At 29.8% G+C, this 21,283-nt stretch overlaps 1 protein-coding gene across 4 annotated transcripts in view; it reads right to left on the bottom strand.

Annotated features, from left to right (window-relative positions):
- LOC148238309 (fasciclin-3-like) overlaps positions 1-21,283 on the bottom strand; it is a 256,136-nt gene that overhangs the window by 201,026 nt on the left and 33,827 nt on the right. The gene's annotated exons all lie outside the window — the stretch shown is intronic.

Genomic DNA, 21,283 nt, shown 5'->3' with positions numbered 1-21,283 from the left:
ATAATATAATTAATATGTCGTTTCTTCACTGTCGTGAGGTACCGCAGCTAACGAGCGTGCGGGTACTAGCCGCTCAATTTTTCAAATATAATCACAATATTTATTTGTTTAGATGTGTATTTATTACTAATTAAAAAAATTAAAATAAAGGGATTTGATTTGACCAAAAGCTAATTTATCTACTATTGTTGAATTCGCGCACATAAACGTTGACCAACTTACAGTTAATCGTAATACGTAAATGTTCATTCCAAAGTTACTGCGTTTGCCTACAACGCATTTACTTGTAAAATATCTAATAAGTAAGTTTAGTTTTCAATCGTTAAAAAATCTATAGTCATCGCCAGTTTTATGCAAATTTCAATGAAGTCGTGATGAATCACGTTTGGTGAATTTTTTTTTTTAGAAAAGAATTTAAATAAAAAAAGAAAAGAATTTTAGAAAAGATAAAAGATTTTTTAACACCTTCCTGGTTGTTACATATGGAAGAGAGCGAACTATTGTTTCAGATTAGAGTAAATCACAACGTTTTTACATACATATATGTTTCGTACCAAGCAAACAATAAGGTTTCCATATAAAATGCAGTGTCTAGATATTTTCTTTGAAAATATTAAATTTCATAACTTTCAAAACCTCTATTAAAGCAAACTTTAATCAACATTTCCTCTGCCAATTCGTTTCCATCCTTATAAAAACACAGCGGCTAATTCATTCCCGTTTTCAGTTAAAAAATCCGGAACTCCGGGATTTTTTCCCGGATCGTGAAATCATCTGACTCCTGCTTTTGTATCCGGTGTCTCCTCCTGGCGGGCGTTTTCTCGCATTTCTCGCATTTTTCTCGCCTTCTTTTCCGGTCGACCGGAATTCACGGCTTAACCGGAACGGTCATCCATCATCCGGTTTTTCTCTAGCTTCCTAAGTAATTCCCCCTCCCTTCCTTTGCATTTTCCGAAGAGAATAAATAATGTTTTGTCGTTAATGCTAAACCGAACGGACAAAGCCGCGAATCGAATGCCTTTGAGAAAGGAGCATAAAAAATCTGACCTGGTACTTGTGAAAAGGATAATTGTCTCGTTAGAAGACAGAATCTAGTCAAATAAAAATAAAAATCTATAAGAGAAAAATAACAACGTCTGAGGCATTATTACATCCGACTGAGGTTTTATTTAAATGGTTCGATAACGAGCTGTTTTGATAAAAACGTGGCAGTTATGAATAAATTTATTTGGTATTAAAAGGTATAACATTGGTGTAATATTTGGGTATTAAAATAAACTTATAAGAGAATAATATAAAATTTTATTTATAAGAACAGACTATATTGCATAAAATACATAAAACACTTTTAATTCATATCTCAATACCTCAATCATATGTAAAACAATTAGGCATGTAGAAATTGCGTACAGCGCTTAATTATACTAATAAAAATATTAATTGTTATTTAATATAATATATGATTAACGACCTCGAGAGAAGGAAAATTTTGTTAAATGTAGGATCAAAATGTTTCTGTTATACATCGCATTAAATAAATTGAAATACTTAAGCTTCTTATGTATGTATACTTTTATTAGCTGGCAGATGTATGTTTTTTTGTCCAAGTTAAAGTTATTATTTTTATGACAAAATTAACTATTATATTAATTTATTTATTCAGATAAATATTTATATGTAATAATAAATTTAAATTAGCGGTTAAAAACTTATTGAAAATCACGATTTATTTGCGATAATTGGGATAAAAACTTTTGTTTTAAATAATTGTACCTGTTTTATTAGACAACAAAATTTGCAAAAATGAATTTGTGTTTAAAAACAGATTAGGAGCCAGCGATATACTTTAGGCAAATAAAGACTATTTCAGGGTCGAATATTAGCTCATAAGATCAGTAAGGGGTTGATAAATGTGCGTATGAAAGCCGACGGTGATGGGATTTAAGTAATAAAAATGGTACACTAGTGTTTATAAAATAGATATAAAAAGCATATGAAGAGAATGACATTAATTTTTTTATTTTAATCGATATGATATTAGTGAAATCTTTAGCTAAAGTGCTCAACAAATATTTTACAGGAAATAGACAGCTTAACGAGTTTTATTGCAATGAAATTAAAGTGCCGAAACGCACAAATGACAAGATAAATACTACTTAAAATAGCAGATTCATCTTTAATACCTTAAAAATATTCAGTTTTAGAAAAGGATTTCTATTACATAAATTGCATTTACCAAGCAAGTTTTATGTTACAAATTACTAATTTTCGATGGTGTAACGAAATTCATTTTGTGCAAGAAGTCAATAGAAATTACAATTTCAAGCTTTGATTAAAATTAACTGCAACTACTAATAAGCAAGAAGATATTTTGTAAGCAAATGAAAGGTAGTTATAATTCGCAGAACCTTCAAATAATATTTTGCAATTTATAACTGTATATCAAAACATTTTCTAAAACTATTCATTATTTACGACTTTAATATGTTAATTAATTACTTTAATTTAGTCAATATTAGTAAAACATATAACTTTTTTGCGATGTGATAAAAATAAGAATAAACAAAATAGTGGAAATATAAATTTTACTCTTCTGTAACGTAATTTTCAGTGTCATAAAAAAACAATATGTGTACTTAAAATAATGCCACAATAGTATTAAAACGCTCAAAAGCAATAACAAATTTCCGAAACGCAGTCGAGTACAATTAAAAGTCCCGCCGATTTAATTCATGCAGGAAAAGTCAGAAAAAACAAAGTGTATTTATTTTTAATTGCTTTACAATAATCCAGGGTAACGAAAATAATTGTGATACCGTCATGATGCCACAGTCACAGTGTTAATAAAATATAGACCCCTGCTATTCTTTCTACTTTTAGTAAAGAAAACGTTTTACTATACTAAAGAAAAAATACCAAATAGTACATTTAACAGATGTGAAATTACAATATATATAAAAATAACTTCTCTGAATAGAAAAATATCAATATTAATTTGTAGATGTGTGTTTTTATTTAGAGAAATAATTATTCCAGTGCAGCCATTTGGTATATTAATCATAATCATGCAGATATTTGTTCCAAAGCATTTTCCATCGACTCGTTTCATTGTGCAAAACACATTGTCTGTCGTCGGATAGCTCAATAAAAACAAAACGGATATTGAAATCGCAGGTAACACTGAACACATTCCTGAAGCGGTTTTATTTTAATTAAATTCAGAATCTCCAATATCGCAAAAGATAGTTACGGCCCTGCAAATAGTTTACGGGTAACGACCTAACACACGTTTGATAGAAAATTGCACGCGGAAGTATAGCTTGAAGCGAATTACAATATTATTTTAATGTCGCTCTCAATAAATTGTTATCGATGAGAAAATTTACAGTCCATTGTGCAGGAAATGGGTTAACAATCTGCATATAGAAGCCCAACATTAAAAGTTAAATTAAACGTCGAGAGTAATACAATGGCGTAAACGTTTCCGTTTTATCTTTGCGATATAATATCGATTATGAGTGTATTTTGCATTAACGCGAATGTTAAAAGTTTAATTAAAATTTGTAGATTTAGTCCTTTGAAATATAAAGCTCATGTTATATTCAAATATGTCTCTTCTGTAGGAAGAAACTCGAGGCGTCTCTGGAGACGTAATCAAGAATGCGAATATCAATTTTTTCACAGAGCCAGAGGGTTAAAATAGTTTTATGATGGTGAAAAATTCGCTGGAAATTCTTTCAATTTTCAACGAGAAATTTTGTATAAAAATGTAAATTGTGTACATTCGTGTAAATATTTTAGTTTGCACTACAGTATTTTTCTTGAATATTTGTTGATATAATACAAAACATTGTGTTAGAATTTATAACTAACAGATTCATTAATTCGAAGAATAAAAAAATATTAATGTTTCACTGTGAATAATGTCGTCAAATAACTAGCAACACAGTGTCATAAACACTATGATTATTCAAATAGCGCATAGTTACTTTCCAAAACCCACTAAGTTCTTATTAACTACAATCGAAACATTGAACCTCGCATCTAAAAGTAACCCAACAAACATTCTCAACCACATATACGCATAATCCTAGGCTTGCTTATCCAATAATCAAAGTACATAAATCAATGGGGCGAATTTGATGCACGCGCGCACCGCATTTAACCACATTTCCGTAATCGTACAGTCGACGCCGCATACATTGAGCCGTTTCCAAGCCACAGAGCAAATGCAATATCGCGCGCCCGTTTAGCAAAGCCCTGCTATTCACAGATCGTCGCGCCCCGCATTTTGAGATCCCCTGAGCTCGAGTGACCCGCAACACTTTGGCTTTCGTCGAAATCATTTTTCGGATCATAAAACTTTTCCACGCTTCGTCGGACGCCATTATTGGGATTGTTTTTCCGTTTGTGCGCTCGAATGTACCCACGAAAGAAAAAAAAGTGAAATTTTCCACTACGCATGCTTCAACATGAATAATGCATCGACTTTGATTTGTGTGTAAAATAAAAGCAAACAAATTATACGTTAGAAGTATGACCCACTTAATAATAGAAAAATGTATCCTCCCCTTTGTAACCAATTGATGACAATGTTACAATCTAACGCCACATCGCTTCGAAGAAGCGTGAAAGCCGCTACACATAAAACTAATTATTTATACAATTAGGATTGCCAGATTATCTCTTATTAAGAAAACGTGTCCTTTACATGCTTAAAGCTCATTGTTATACATATACACAATAAAAAAAGCCATAGTTAATGTAGGACATTTCAAAAATTGTATTTTAAAAATAATGCAAGATATTAACTTTCAATTTATGAAACGGCCCTTACCGACATTCATATTTTATATTACTGTGTATCATTTCATTGTATAGATTTTTTATTTTTTCTAAATTTCATGAAAATGTTTAAAAATCATTTTATAGCCATTTTTACGATTTATTAAAATAACTTATTATACAACTAATATGTTTTTATAAATTTATGATTACAATTAATTTTTAAAAGAAACGAAAACTAAAATTTTTTATTTACAAAATCGCTATAAAAAAATGTCGTTTTATTATCAAAATATTTTTTTAAATTAAGTTGTCATACACAGTTTTTACTATGATCAAAAAAATCATATTATTAAATATGTGATAATTTTTTTTGTAATTGTATGTTTTTGACAGAAAAATGGTATTACTAGAACTATTTACCACTACAATCATAACAACAATAAAAATATTTTATAAATAATATACTTTGTTTTTTATGTAACACAAAATATATTTTTGACTTTCAAAATTCATAATAATAAAGAACACAAAACTTGGATTTAGTTGATTAAAAAAGTTACTACAAATCGTATCAATCAAAAAATAAAAATGGAAACAATTTTTTGTTGATATTTTGCAAATCAATTGAGGTAAAAATATATTATGTAGCATATTATGACATAAACAATAAAAAAAAATTAAACAATTTTTTGTTATTTTTTTGTTAAGCAAAAATTAAGAAAAAAATGTCTAAAAAAGTATTTACTCGAAATCATTGTTTAATTGTATGTCTTAGTTGAGTTATCTTATAATTGTGGCATTTATATTGCTGTATGGCAGGCATGGCGAACCTTTTTGGGTTCGCGTGCCAAAAAATCCTCAAATATTATTCCTCGATTGTGTAGCGTGCCCAAGGAGTAAAAAAATGACCAAGATAGAAAAAAATAATTAATTATTTTTTAAAACGATTGTCGTTTATCTTAGAAAACATTTGATAATTAATAAAATTAAATAAATAATAATTCACGGATTATTTAATCAAGATTTTAATTTCTTAAATTAAGAAATTAAAAAAATATTTTTGAACTTGGAAATCGTTCGCGTGCAATCTAAATTCTCAAACGTGCCACCTTGGGCACGTGTGCCCTAGGTTCGCCATGCCTGCTGTATGGTATTCCTAAAACTATTTACCATAAAAATAATAAAAATATTTTATGAAAAAATACTGAGCACGTCTTTTTGTGATGTAGATAATCATATTTTTGACTTAAAAATTTTATAATAATAATATAAAACACAAAACTTAAGGATTTCTTGATTAAAATATGTACTACGAATCAAAATATAAATTACCTGAATTAATTGTATAATTAAGTATGTTTTAATTGAGTTTTCTCATCCTTGTGACAACAAAATTGCTATATGATATTGTTAAAACCAATTAACACTAAAATAATAATAATAATACTATTTTATAAATAAAACTGCGCTTTAAAGCACTGAAAATTTAAAAATCATATTTTCAACTTTAAAAATTCATAATAATAATGATGAACCCAAAACTTAGGTTTGGTTGAGTAAAAAGTATCAAAAGAAATAAATATAAAAAAAACTAAAGAGCCAAAATCACTGTATAATTGTGCGCTTAAATTAAATTATCTTATCTTTGTAACAAAAAAACTGTTCTATAGTGTTGCTTAATAACTATTATGTGTGATATTAATCAATAAATAAATTTTCCGGTGGAACCCAATAAATCAAATATGTCACTTTCAGGATGGCACATCTTGTTGTATCACTATGTATAACCATAGTTAATAGGTATATGCTTTATTTCAAAATTAATAATAGAGCACAATTCAGATGGAATATTTTGAAACAGACAATAAAACTTTTCTGGTCTGTTTTTCGTTTTAACCTCTTCAGCGCGAGTGTGTTTTATGAATAATTCAACGATCGCGGTTTTGTGTTGAAAACACGCAAAAATTGCAGCTGCGTTTTATCGCTAGTAGTTCCGCCAAAAATTGAATAAAATATGAGCTGGCGCACTTAAAAGTAGTCTGATACTGGCAAAAATATTGTGATGACATTCCTTTAAATAATCAGATGGATATGGTAAATTACAATGTGTTTTGAGATACATATATACTACGCTACGTAAAAAAATATTATGTTTCTTAGAAATATCTTAAGCATTTTTTCTAAATATAATAGAATTATATGATTAAAATATAACAAAAATACTCAAGTCGGTTTTATAATATAATAATGAAAGGACCTTTTCACCGTCAAACTTAATTAAAAAGCGTTTTACTCCAACGGCAACAAACAATAGTCATGCGTATTTGGGTCGAGAGGGTTGAAAAAATCAAGTATCACCCAAGATTGAATTTCGCTAATGAATTCTGAAACTCAAACGAAGGGTTTTGCTAATCTGATTTTTAATTAATTTTCTCAGATTAAATAAAATCTCAGATTTGAACGAGTGGGTAGTAAAGTGCTCTTTGCGACGAGGTAACGGTTTGCGATCGCTACGCGAGAAGAAAATTGATACCGTTTCGTTAATGTGCTGTGACAAAATAAGACAGTGAAGATTAGAGTGTCCACGCGTCAATTGATTTGCTGGGACATTGTGATTGATTGCGTTTCATTTCGTCGAATGGGGGACAAAATATTTACGAGCTGTTTGCGTTGGACCGGTCGCAATGGGTTTTCGACCCATAAGTTTTACAAAGGGTATAATTTTAAATTCGGGGCGAAGCGCCAGAGTGGAAAAGGTTAAAATGAAACATAAGTCAGCCGCGGGATTGGAGGGGTATGTTTTGGGGGTATTTATTATTCAGCGATAGGAGAAATCTTCAAGTAAGGCTATCAGAATTAATTTTTAATGCGAGTCTTGCCTTAATGTTCGAAGTGTCGATATTTTTTTATAAAATATATATTTGAATTAAACAGAATTATTATACATCATTTTTTTTTTTTTTGATGGTATTTTTTTAATATTTCGTCTGAAAAGATAAACGTCCCGTGAAATCCTATTAGGTTTAATGTCACAGTTGACTTATCGAGCTTTTGAGTCAAAATCTGGATTGTTTCAAATAAAAACATCACTAGATTATACTGAAAAAAGTAAGTGGTTTCTTTTAACTAAAATCAGTTACATCACACTCAAAATGTGTCAATAGATTAGAAATGGTATATATTTAACAAAGGGAAGTTAATTGTATTAAATACATTCTACATACATTTATGTATATTAAATAATATTTCAATCCATTTTTATCCAATTAAGCTCATAGATAACGCATGAAGTGAGCCACAATAAAATATTATATTATAATAAATTTAAAAAGCTTGACCGACTCCGGGTGACACAGCTAATAAGTTATGTTATAAATAATATTATTTAGATGAAAAACTACATTTTTTAATCTATTTAATAAATCTCCGTTCGTTATTACCCCTCGCTGTGTTTAATTTGACGTCCGTGCGCTTTGGCCACAACGCCAAAAATAACGGCTTTTAATTAAAAACGGTTGCGCCGCAAATTTGACGACTCAACGCTTGTCTCTCTCGATTATGGCAACACTGTAAAAATAAAAGTTACACTCTGCGGCAAGGGATGCGTTATTAAAACGGCATTTGCAGCGAATTCCTGCACGAAGCTTCGTCTTCATCTTATTCTGCGCCATTAGGAGTATATTTATAATTCGCGACAGACGAACAAATACAAACACGCGGCGCCGAATTTGCATACAATCTCCATGACCCGAGGCGTCTTCAGGTCGCTTTCTAAATATAAAACGCCATAGAAACTACAGCGCACAATGGAATGAACGTTTGACAGATTTTTTTCCCCTGTACCTTATGTAAATGCGTTCGTGGCTTTTGACATTTTTGATTTTTGAATAATGGTCTATCGTCGTGGACAAAAAGGAACACGTGCCTTGTTCGAAATTAGAAACGGACGCACGCAACACTCGTTCGTATGTATCGTAATTTGGGTACGCAGGTCTACCAACCTAACGTACATAAAAGGGAACAAACACAGTTTGGCGTTTAAAAATCTTTGGTCGTACTTGCGAGTGTTATGGCCACAGCTGCGATAATTTTGCGTAAATCAATTTCGTTGCCCGACACAAATTCAATTGTAAAACGTCGTATGTATACGGGGTTTTGATAATTTTGACAGGTCTGTGTACGCATATGAGTTTATAGGTTATGTGTATACTAACAATTGAATATAAAATTCATTTGCGATTTGCACGTTTTATTACATTCAAAATGAGAATTCAAATTTGAATTAAGTATATAACATTTTCGACCATCTTTGCGCCTATTAACTTATCTTTAGCGATAGGCCATTTTCACCCCTTTAAAACAAAGACACATTTGATAAATCTATACAAAGTCTTAAGAAAGCGACCGCCGCTATTCATCACTCGCGTATCGCAGCGCCACATACATCTTCCGCTTTCTTATCTTCTTTTACTTGGACTCTTCTTGCAGCGTCGACTCTTTTCTCTGCTCCATTTTTCAACTACAGCCAAATTTCAATATTTTTAATTGAATCGCAATTGGCGCATTGGCTTCAAGCCAAGATTTGTTCATTCCTTAAGACATCTCCTCCCGACGACCTCGCCGTTGTTCGGTATTACCTCGCGCGACTAAGAGGAATCACTTTTCTCTTGTTTTACGATGATAAATTAAACGAGTGTTATGCTCGCGTCAAACCCGTAAACCTGTAGCTGAGCCCTTAGCCCCTTTCTCGCTTTGTCTCCCATAATCTGTCAGAAGCACCCGCTTTTAAATGCAACGTTATTAAATTTTCGCGAGACGACGCCCACGCGTTACTTTGCTTTTGCCTATGAGCGTGTTATATTAAAAGTGAAAAAAAATCTGGTGTAAATACGGCATAAATCATTCAACGCGCGATGAAAGAGGCTTTTTATGAGATTGAGATGAGTATGCTGTGGTATCGCGTTTGTATCCAGAATACCGAGTCAATATTTGTGCAAAATCGAATTCAATGCCATGAATATGATTCTCGGCAGCATAATTAAATTATATTTAAAAAAAATTAGTAATTTATAAAGAAAAGTTGAATACATGTCACCGAATCCCATACTTAAGTTTTAATCTGCTATTGTCAAAAAAACTGTGTATTACATAATAATATTTTCCTCGGCCTCTTAAATACAAGCAATTATAAATATGTTTGTATCATGTCCGTTAAAAAATCAAGGACGTGAAAGTAGATTTTTATTTGTGTATAAAAAAATGTTTACGAACTTTTCGAATATATTGTTGTAATTTAAATACACTTAATTAATAAATTCAGTTCAATTGTCTTAAACGCGTTATAATATTTGTTTATATAATATAATCGGATCGAAAAGTTTTAACTTTTTTTAATTGCCCTTATAAACATCTGGAGTATAGGAAAAATGTATGGCCTAAAATTCACCGCCAGTAATTAATCGCTAGCAGCTTACCGGCGCGTCAATTGACCACATGAACGATCGCTAGCATATTTTACTGTCAAAACGTATTGGAATGTTTTTATACAAACTCGCTTATTCATTGCTTGATTGACGGTGTGGAAAGTTTTAAAATCAAGACGTATTTTAAGATTCTAAAATTAAATACTGTAAACCCAAACCAAACCTAAACGAATTAATCTAATTTTAGCACTTTCATTATGTTAGGTTTGGGTTTGAACTGCAAATGGACGTTTTGCAACTGTTACAGTGAAGTTATATTTGCAATAGTATGAATATAATAAAATGTATCTACTGGTCAATATCAGTGAAACTGTATTTATTTATTGCGAGGATAGTGAAAATAGTACCTTATTTTCAATTTAAGATGACTAATAAATTTATATAAATTATTATGTATTGCCTGGTGATTAGATATGCTAGCGGTTATTTGTAGGCTTTAAGTCGATAATAAACTGCTAGCGATTAATTGCTGACGATGAATTGCGGGCAATAAATTTTCCGGACCCCAAATATTTTAACTTTACTAACCAACCTAATTTTCACAAAACCCTAGTGTTGAGCGGAAGATCTTTTATGTATATTTTGAATATAAATGATGACAGATTATTGTCCTAGTGAAAAATAACTTTTTTTTTCTTAATTAGTATAGTGTTTGGTGTTGAAGAAAGATTGAGTTTATTCATCCAATTTCAAAGTTAAACCCCCCCCCCCAATTCCTAAACAGGCTGAATATGATATGTTATCACGTCCGTTTCTATACCTCAATATTTTACATTTAACCAACACAATTGTACGTACAATACATAATAAAAGTACATAAAAAAGACTCATAAATTATGAGATGAGCTTATATTGGTTAGTAGGAAGAAGATAACTAGGGATTCATTGCATTATTAACAAATTTGATATAGTATAATAAAACAGAGTGTCTCAATCAAATCGCTACAATTCATATTTAAGAATTCCATTAGATAAACTTGCTCAATATATAATAAAATAGACGTACTATTAGTTTTTGATGTATAAAATATATTTTTAAGTACCTATATTCACGTATGACTATATCCAATTTCCACCAAGAATCAATTTCGAAATCCGTTATATTTCGAGATGAATGGCACCATCAAACATGCTATGTAGCCATTATGGTACTATATAACGCATCCTGAACGATTTTTACAATACAGTATTAACAAACAAGAGCATCCCGAATGTATTATATACCATATAAAGTGGAAACACGCCAGCCATATGTCGGATAGACGGCTAAAAAAATCGCACATGCCATCGCTGTCCCGTTGTTTGAATGTTTAATTTGGGAGACCAGACAAGACTTCTTTAGGTATATGGTGCCCCACCTAGTGCCTCTTGATTGATGCCGAACGTGAGAAGGGTTCTTCGGTTAGTTCCTGATAAACTGCTTTGGGTGGAAAACAATTTTCCGCCCGCGCGTTTTATCCTGACGTATGGTCTTCCTGTGTTCAAGTTCGTCAACTTCCATCCTGGTCTTCCCACGCATTGCTTCCCTTCGATTCGCTTCCATCGGTACATTTTTCAAGCGGAACAAATTCGAAACACCTGCGCTGCTTTCTTTACGGCTATGTCGATTGTCGAACGGTTTCGTGGGTCAAAGGGTCATTGATTTTTGGGTAATTTTCATGAAGAAAGTAGCGAACTTCGTACGTCTTGATCTTATAAATAAATTCCAGACTCCGACGTGCGTACCGTATGTTACATATTTTATGTATTTAAAACAACGCGAATACCGCGGGCCGTAAAGTGTTAAAAGAGCGGAAAGAGCCTTTTCCATATACATAGCTTTCAGCCAAAACAAAACATAAATCCGCCCATGTTTAAGCATTATACTACATACGTGTTTTTGTTATATTAAAAATATTTTCACTAGCATTTTTACCTGTTTATATGTTCGTATATTATTAAAATACAATTATAATATTTACATGTTTTATACAACATGAAAGGATAAACAAATAAACCCTTAAAATATACATTTGCCCTATAAAAAAAACTTGAACAACCTAATAAAAAAAATTATGGCTCTTGACTACAAAATATTAAAATGCTTATTAAATATATTAATTCTAAATTTAGATTTTATTAATAAAAATCTTAAATATCAAACCTTCGTCTTATAATTTGACACAATCGTTATTAATGACTTTCCTGCGACTAAACATTGATCCATCTAGCTCAAAAACTACTAATTAATAACCTAAAATTTAAATTAAAAAAGATAGACAATTTATCATATTTTTACATCATTAACATAAGCGACTTTTGTAATATTCCTAAAATATTTATTTTATTAAAATTAAAATTTAAAGTAACAGCCAAAAGTTATATATATAACTTTTAGGTGTCACTAAAATTGTGTAAAATTAAACCAATAAATCTCCTAATATTATTTTTGTATCTATACTTTAACTGCATATACAAAAAGATTCCATTTCGTTTAAATGTTTAATATTTCACATTATAATAAGTCAGAAACAATGACTTTTTGCCAATAAATAAAATAATAATGTTGTAGCAAAAAGTAAAGATTAATTAGTAACAATAAACAAACTTCAGGTTTTCACACTAATGAATGAATAGAAATTTGCTAAGGTAACTAAAAACGAATTATTTTGCACATTAAGTACTAATTGTATTTAGATAAACATTAATTTATTGGAAAACATTTTTGATAAATTTAATTTCTCTCTAGAATTTTTTAACAAAAAAAAGTTATTTTAAGAAAAGACATTTTTTTCATATTATGATTTTTTCATTTATGATTTTTAATATTTTGGTAACCGCGATTTTGAAAACTGGCTAACGCAATTAGCCGAGATATTTACAAAACTATTTTTCGTTATATCCCACAAAAAAGCTTAAAAAAACATTTTTTTCATTTAAATTTAATTTTTACTTTATAACATTTTTTTAATAGAGCTACGATTTTTTTTTTTGTTTTGAATAGCCGCCATTAAAAAAATGCGGAATAAAGCCAGCTAACGAATTCATATAAGATATTTATAAAATCTAAACTACGGTAGTTATCGTGTCCTCAAAAACCACATAAAAACAAAAAATTCAGCTATTTTAAAACAAGAAGCATGTAAAACAGTTTTTTATCAACGAAAAATAATCAATCGCATATTTGGCATTCATTAAATAATTTAAAAGTACTTGCGAAAATGCCTGAATAAATAATACGGTCGGTGCCAAATACAAAGGAATGCGTTTAACATTTTTTTCGACAGGTACATGAATACGAACACATGTCATTGTCGATTCAAACGATTTTTAAATCATATGCAGATTGACTATACTAGACAACACAATATAGTCTGTTTCCGCCCCGAATGATTGCATTGGACAGATGATCGAGAACTGGAAAGGCATTGAATGTTGTGAATTTAAAAATAATTAAGAAGCTTGAAAAGACAGGAGTTCTCTTTGATAAAATTGGAACCTTTAGATACAAAAGGATAAATTTCTAATCAATAAGATTCACTCAATTTTAAAATTATTTAGAGTTGCTGCGTTTCGACTATAAATAAAGCATGATCAATGCGAGCGAGAGGGAGGGAACGACTCGTTCTAAAATTAATTCTCCAGACGTGTTTGAAAAAAAAATTCACACACCAAACCAACGGATGCTGCGTGTAAAAAAAGTGCATTCGTCCTCATTGAAGACCTAAATCTAAAACGTGACGAATTTAACTCTCATCCTTCTTGTAAAGATTCTAATCAACGAAATTCCAACTAATTGAAAAAAGTCAAGAGGTGAAAAAAGCGACCGATTGACTCACAAGCGATTGTGAAATTGTCTTTGTTTTAAAATGTTATTTACGTAACAATGGCTTGTGTTTTTTATTTACATTTCTATCATTATAGCGGTTGTTATTATTTACTTTTGCGGTCATAAGTATTTACGTTAAACAAGGAAGTATTATGAATCACGATTCACTGAATACAGAATCAATAATCTCGGATTATTAATAATATTTTGGGATTGGAAAGATATCATTTTAAGTAATCATTGATAAAATAACATATACGTGACATAGCAGTCGATAAAAATATTTGCACATTAGATAAATATTTTTTGAGGTTGGATACATGATAACATATCTGTCGGCGGATAATGGAATGAATACAAAATTCATGTTTGCATTTACTCGGCAATGTTTTGACAAAATTTACTACGGGATCGCGATATTAATGAAAAATGTGTGTTTGTTATTTCCTCTTTGGAAAATAATACATATATAATAGAGTTGAAATATAAATTGAAGATTTAAGTGCCAAAAGCGAGGAAGGTGAATTTATACAAAAATCGTATTCTATAACTTAGAAAGAATGGTCATTCAATTAATTAATTAGACAAGATTGAATCCACAATAGAAAACTAATTAATTTGGCTTCAAACATCGCTAATTAAATTAGTTTCTTGACTATTGCAAAGAGAGGAGAAAAAAATACTAATATCTCGTTCGGAAATGAGCGAAAGTTTTCCACGGCAGATGTGTTGTTTCGCACTGGCAACTTTTTCATTGAAATGTGAACTATTCGCTGGTTTTGTCTGGCAAATGGCCTTTGTTTGCCAAAATAGAAACAAGGTTCTGCGTTTCGTCTAAATCCGCAATAGCCCCGGGCCGCGAAACTATGGGGCGGGCGATTATTTGATCAAACGGATGATTTGTTTGATTGCTCGAATGGCAAACGATAAACAATTGTGAAGAGTGAAATGAAATTGGGTATGATCTATGTGCAAAATTCAATTTTTAAGTTGGCTACAAAGCAATTTCAATGAATATTTATTATACAATATAAATAATACTATAAGTATTTATGTTTATTTGATTTCAATATTATGATAATATCAATATCATCGACTGAGTTGAGTCAGTTAGTAAAACAACGATATAAAATAAATATAATAAACATATATCTCTAGACCTCTTATCTTCCGTCTAATTGTTCAATGAGTAAGCCGACAGAATGCGATGTCTGCTGTTCATAAGTCACCCTGTATTTTGGATCGATCGACTAATCGCCGCAAATAAGCTCTCAGATCATAATAAACAGAAGGGTACATAAATTCTGAAAGCTAGCTCTGGCGACCGCAGATTTATGTCCCTTTCTTTTATCATTTCGAGTAGAAGATTCATTGCTGGGAATGTACATAATCTATTTGGACATCCGGTATATCGTCACAAAAATATATATCCACGGGAACGAAAATGGAATGAAGCACTTTTATATTTCGTATTGGAAACGAGTCGAATATTGCAGCGGTTGCTGGAACGGCTGTTAAATGACAGCGTCAGATAAATCATGTTTTTTATTTAATTAATAAAATTATAGCTTTCACATTGATGGTACAATAGTAGACAATTCTAAGATAGCATTTGAAAATGTAAGTGTAAAACAGGTAATGAAACACCTAAAATACGATCATATCAAGGAGAGTAGTATTTTTTCAGCATACAACAATATTTTTGCCATAAATATAATATATATTATTTTTATACAAATATTTAACAATAACACGCGATTTCTTAGTATTTTAAACAGACGTCATTTTAAAAAAATATGGCAGATTAGGCTGGCTTAGAGTGGTTGAATCAAAACTACGATAAGGGTCGGTATTGTTTCAAGATCGCACGCCACGCAAGGACTGATCTGAGATTAACGATTTTATTCATCCCAACTCCGCTTGTAATAGGTCAAAAAATGTTGTTTTTATATTTGGACAACATAAATACTGATATTCTATTATATATATTTAAAAAATATTATAATAATAAAAAAATCATTTTAAAGTATTTAGTAAAAAATACTAAATTAAATTATCTAAAAAAATATTAATACTAACTAACTAAATTTGTATTTAAAATTGTAATAGTAGGAATATATTAACAGAATTTAATAAAGTTTATAGTATAATTAAACAAATTATTAAAAAATATACATAGAATACATAATACATTTTTTTTTTAATTTGCGATATTTTTTATCTATATTAAGTTTTAAGTATCATTATAATTAACACTTTACCAACCGCGGCATTTAATTAGAAAGATTACAATAACTACTGGCACTTTTTTGAAAATATACACAAATTTTAATTGTTTGGATTAAATTTATATATCTTTTGCTCCAGTACACATAAAATTATGAAATTTTGGCATATTGCATAAAATATATCATGCTATCGAGTTCCGTTTTTATTCAACGGTTCTCAACACTAGATCCGCGGAAAATTGATGTTAATCATAAAATATTATTATTCGAAATTGTATTTACCAACGAATTATTGGAAACAGATTAGATTAGCCAAATTTTTGATATTATTCAATTCCGGTGAGATTGAATTATATTTTTTTTTGAAATTTGATAAAATTCATCAGTGGCTCTCAACCTTAAATACTTTTATTAAAAGCTGTGTCACTTTGATTATAAATCAATTTATAATAACTTTAATTTGCTGAATATAGACATACTTGAAGGTAAACGTGTATTTTAAAAATGTTGCTAAAATTCATCAGTGGTTCTCAAACTAATTTTATTTTAAATTCTAAGTGATTTAAAAACGCGAATCATTTTATTGTTAACTTTTAATTAGATATATGATTGTAAAAAAATGTCTACGTTTATTTAAAAAAAAAATGACAAAAATTCAACGGTGATTTTCAAACTTTTTTTATTTTATTAAATTCTAAACGGCATTTGAAAAGCGAATTTGATTAAAGTTTCAAAGTAGGTCGATTAGCAATTCATTTCATTATTTAACTAAAACTTGTGTATATGCTTATTCTGATTCTCAGAATCACTCTCGAGTGCCATGACACGTGGACGATCCCGATAATAACACAAAATTAAGCACTATTGTAGTTTAAAATTCATTGAAATGATTAAATATTCACTATAGTCACTTTATAACACACAATAATTAAAAACATTATAAGGGATATTATTATAAAAAGTATGAACGAAAACACTTATTCGAAAAAATGTAACGAAACACACGCCCGTTAACGACAGTTATCGCAAAATTACTGATTCTTTAAAATATTTCTAGATGCATCCAGACATGCTTCATGGATAATAACCTTCAAAAAAAGTTATGCTTCATGGATAATAAGGATTAAAAACACAAAATGTCATGCACCTCCGATTACAAAAAAAATGTTATTTCGTATCATAACAAAAAAAAAATAAAGCGTATATATTATACAATTCTTAAATAAACCTGGAAGGGAGCATTACCGATAGTTTTATTATTAGACCTTAACCCTTATCTATGAGCTAGGAAGCCGAAAAGAGTTTGATCGATGATTTCAGACCCTCCTCAAATCCTACACAATCACCAACTAGACGCGAAGTAGCAACGGTAATTATGACTTAATAACATCACTTTTCCACGATGTTTATGGATTCATAAACACCACTTTAGCCCAATTGGTCTAGCGCCAATTCAGAAGTCAACAATTAAGCGAGGTCAAAACCTTTTACTATTTTTAATCATTTCTTCCGAAAATTCCATTGAATCGACCATTTTAGACTGCGGGTTAATGGCTTCGGATATAGACGGCAAGGCCAGTAAACAGCGGATAGAATTATAAATAGGCAAGCCTTGGCAATGACCGCTTCGCTTTACGTGTAGCTATTCTTTGTTTACTAAGCATACTACTTTGGTAATTTCTTAGGGTTCAAAATTATGACCAGATAAGTACTCACAGGTGAGATTGTACCGTAATCTTAGCAAGTGGGTCAGCGTCGGCTTCTATGTTTTCTTAGTGGACTACTAGACACCTAGACGATGTACCACCTGCCTTCGGAGAAAGTACGGGAGACGAGAAATGCATTTATTGTCTGTTACTACCGAGACCGTTTCGAATGCAGTCTTGGATTCGCACAGGAAACGACATTTACTTCCGAGCGCCAGTGAAATCGAACACTTTCTATCGACTAAATGCTTGTATTTGGGATTAATTTGCCTAGACACGTGTTTAAAAAAAAAGACTCGTTGAATAAATGAAGTATATACGGCCGTCGCGATTTGAGATAGAGAGAGCGAGCGTATATTCTGTCCGTACCGTTCAATAGGTGTCAAAAACGATATGATCAAAAAGGAGATATCGTGTGGCTCAAATTCCGTAAAAATATTTATTTTTATATCAGCAAGTATATTAAAACAAAACGTGTAAATCATTTGCCTGTAAGTTATTTTTATACACAAAACATCATGTTAATGGGTACGGTAACCATTAAAAAAATATTTTTTAAAAGAAAATCAAATTTATATGAAACACGCTTTACTAATATTTTAACGAACATATACCTGTGATTATTTTTAATTGTATTTATATATATATAGACCTAAAAGTGCTTACATATTTTCAAGTTATGTGATTAAATGTTTTAAAAAGTTGTACTTTTTATTTATTTAGTATTTATTGTATGCAGATTTTTATTCAGAAATTTGGGGGAACAGTTAGAAAGGCGAAGGTATAATTTTATTTTCTTCGGGGTCCTTAAGTGTTACTAAATAAATTGAAAAGAAAATAATAAAAAATATTCTGAACGAAGACGCGATTTTTAAATTAAATTTAAAAAAATATGGTAGATTAGGCTAGCTAACAGTTTTAGCTAAGATGTTTTAAAATAAATTTTTGAGTAGTTTCAGGGAAATCAAAACTACGGTAGGGATCGTAAACATAATTGTCGTTATATTTTATCCATTTATTAAAAAAAAAAAAGTTTTCAATACAGGTATGAAATATAACGACATTTATTTTATATAGATTAGGGAGAAAGTTGAAAATGCGATGGTATACTTATATTCTTCTCAGGGTCCTTAAGTTCTACTAGATAATTTTTTAATAGTTTGTACACAATAAAATAACAGCTGTAATGACGAGTATTTTTGAGCTAAAGAGTAAATATGCTTTTTTTAAATCGAAGTAAGGTTTTATGGGCACGTATAAATTTACGTATTTATATTATATATAAACTAAATTTGATCTATAGCATATAGAAAAAGCGCAACTTGTTTTGAAAGATATTGAAAAATAATAATAAAAAAAATAGTAAAGGAAAGCGAATCTACATAACCATAAATTAATGTCATTTATCTATTTTGCGTATGTGATACATAAAAAAAATGCTTAAAATAGTCATTCTCTTATTTTTTTATCGGTAATAAACAGTTGATAAGAAATAACCAAAAGTTTACATTTTTATGTTCTTTTTCAAATTAGACTATTAACTTAAAAATGTTAATCGAAAGAGGTAGTAGTTATTTTTTTAATCATGAAATATTAGTATAAAAAAATGTTTGAAACTATTATATTAGAAATATACAAGTAAATTTTTATTTCTTTGTTATTGTATGCACAGTTTGATTCATAAATTTCAATTTTATACTATTTTAGGATTTGAATGTGCAACTGAGTAAATTCTAAATCAAACGCTATTTATTATAATAAACATTATCGATGCTGAAAAGATCTAATTTGACTAAAATATGAGATCAAAAAAAATTTAAACAGGGTCTTTAAAGGTAACTTTGCAAAATTATATATAGATTGAATTACGATTATATAAAAACAAAGATAAGCGTATTCAAATAAATATAAACTAAATTATATTTATAACTTATGAAGATAGAAATAACTCTTATTAAAAAAATAATAGTAATTCGATATCTCATGAATAATTAAAAGTACAAAAAATAGGAAAATAAAGAACCTTATTAACATTCCGATGAATGTATAATATTTTATATGCATATTTTTGCATATGTGATATGTCTGAAAAAATATATTGAAATATTTTTTAATTTTTTTAATGTTATTTTTTGTAAATTCAACGAATAATAAGATATTTATTATGAACGTAAATCTTTTTACTGCTATATTTAAAAAAATGGCTAATAACTTAAAAGCGTTAAATTGAGCTTTTAAGCGTCTAATTTTTATAGTTCATAAATATTGTTATAAAAAAAGTACTCTTAATCTACGTATTTTTTTGTGCACTATTGTGCACTAATTTATTCAAAAATTTAGAGAGGTATGATTTTATTTTTTCATGTTCCTAAGGTTTAACTGAGTACATTTGGATCAGATTCCAATAATAAACATTCATAACGCTAATAAAATCTAAGGTTAAGATACGGAAATTAAAATAAAATAGTTTTGAGCAGGGTCCTAAAGATTAACTATGCAAAATTTTATATAAATCGAATTAAAGTTGTATAGCTACATGAAGATACATTTATCTCAAAAGTTAAGCTAAGTGCTATGTTTAAAAAATATATAACCTTTAAGACGTTAATTGAAAAAATATTCTTAAAATTTAATTTTTTTGTTGTATGTTAAAAAATTTAACTAATAACTCTTAAACGTAAATTAAAAAATAATTGATCAAAATATTTTTTTAAATTAAGCTTCAAGTGTCATGTTTAAAAAATTAACTTTGAGCTTTAAATAAATTATTTCAAGCTTTTTTTATTCAATATTTTATGTTCATAAATATTGAAATAATATATATAATTAAAATTAGTTCTAATATTTGTGGCGAATCACACAGAGCACTCGTTTGTAAATGATCCTATTCTTAAAACTCGCCTAATTACTGTTACCAAAAATGCGATTACACAAAGCTCTCGTTACGACCTGAGCTAAAGGGTTCCCTTATAAATAACACGCAATGATTCTCCGGTGCATTGAATGAATATTTTTTTTAAACAATATATCACCGGAAGATATCACCTTCCATTATACAATTCTTCGACCTCGGAAATATCAATCAAGAAAATGTCACTTTCTACAGGCGTATACTTATTTCGTTGATTCTAAGAAGCGAGAGCAGCGATTGGCTGGATGATTGCCGAGCAAGCTTTACTACCCTGAATACATAAGGGCAGTCACAGTCAAACTCCAGCAGAGACTCCGGCAGTCACTCGAAAAGACTAGCAGATGCCCGCCCGCTGACAA

The sequence above is a fragment of the Plectrocnemia conspersa genome, unplaced genomic scaffold, assembly GCF_051122295.1.
Source record: "Plectrocnemia conspersa isolate PC_06_02 unplaced genomic scaffold, ASM5112229v1 ptg000001l, whole genome shotgun sequence".
Taxonomy (NCBI): Eukaryota; Metazoa; Arthropoda; class Insecta; order Trichoptera; family Polycentropodidae; genus Plectrocnemia; species Plectrocnemia conspersa.
The sequence above is the reverse complement of the archived record's forward strand: the minus strand, read 5'-3'. Positions and strand labels throughout refer to the sequence as shown.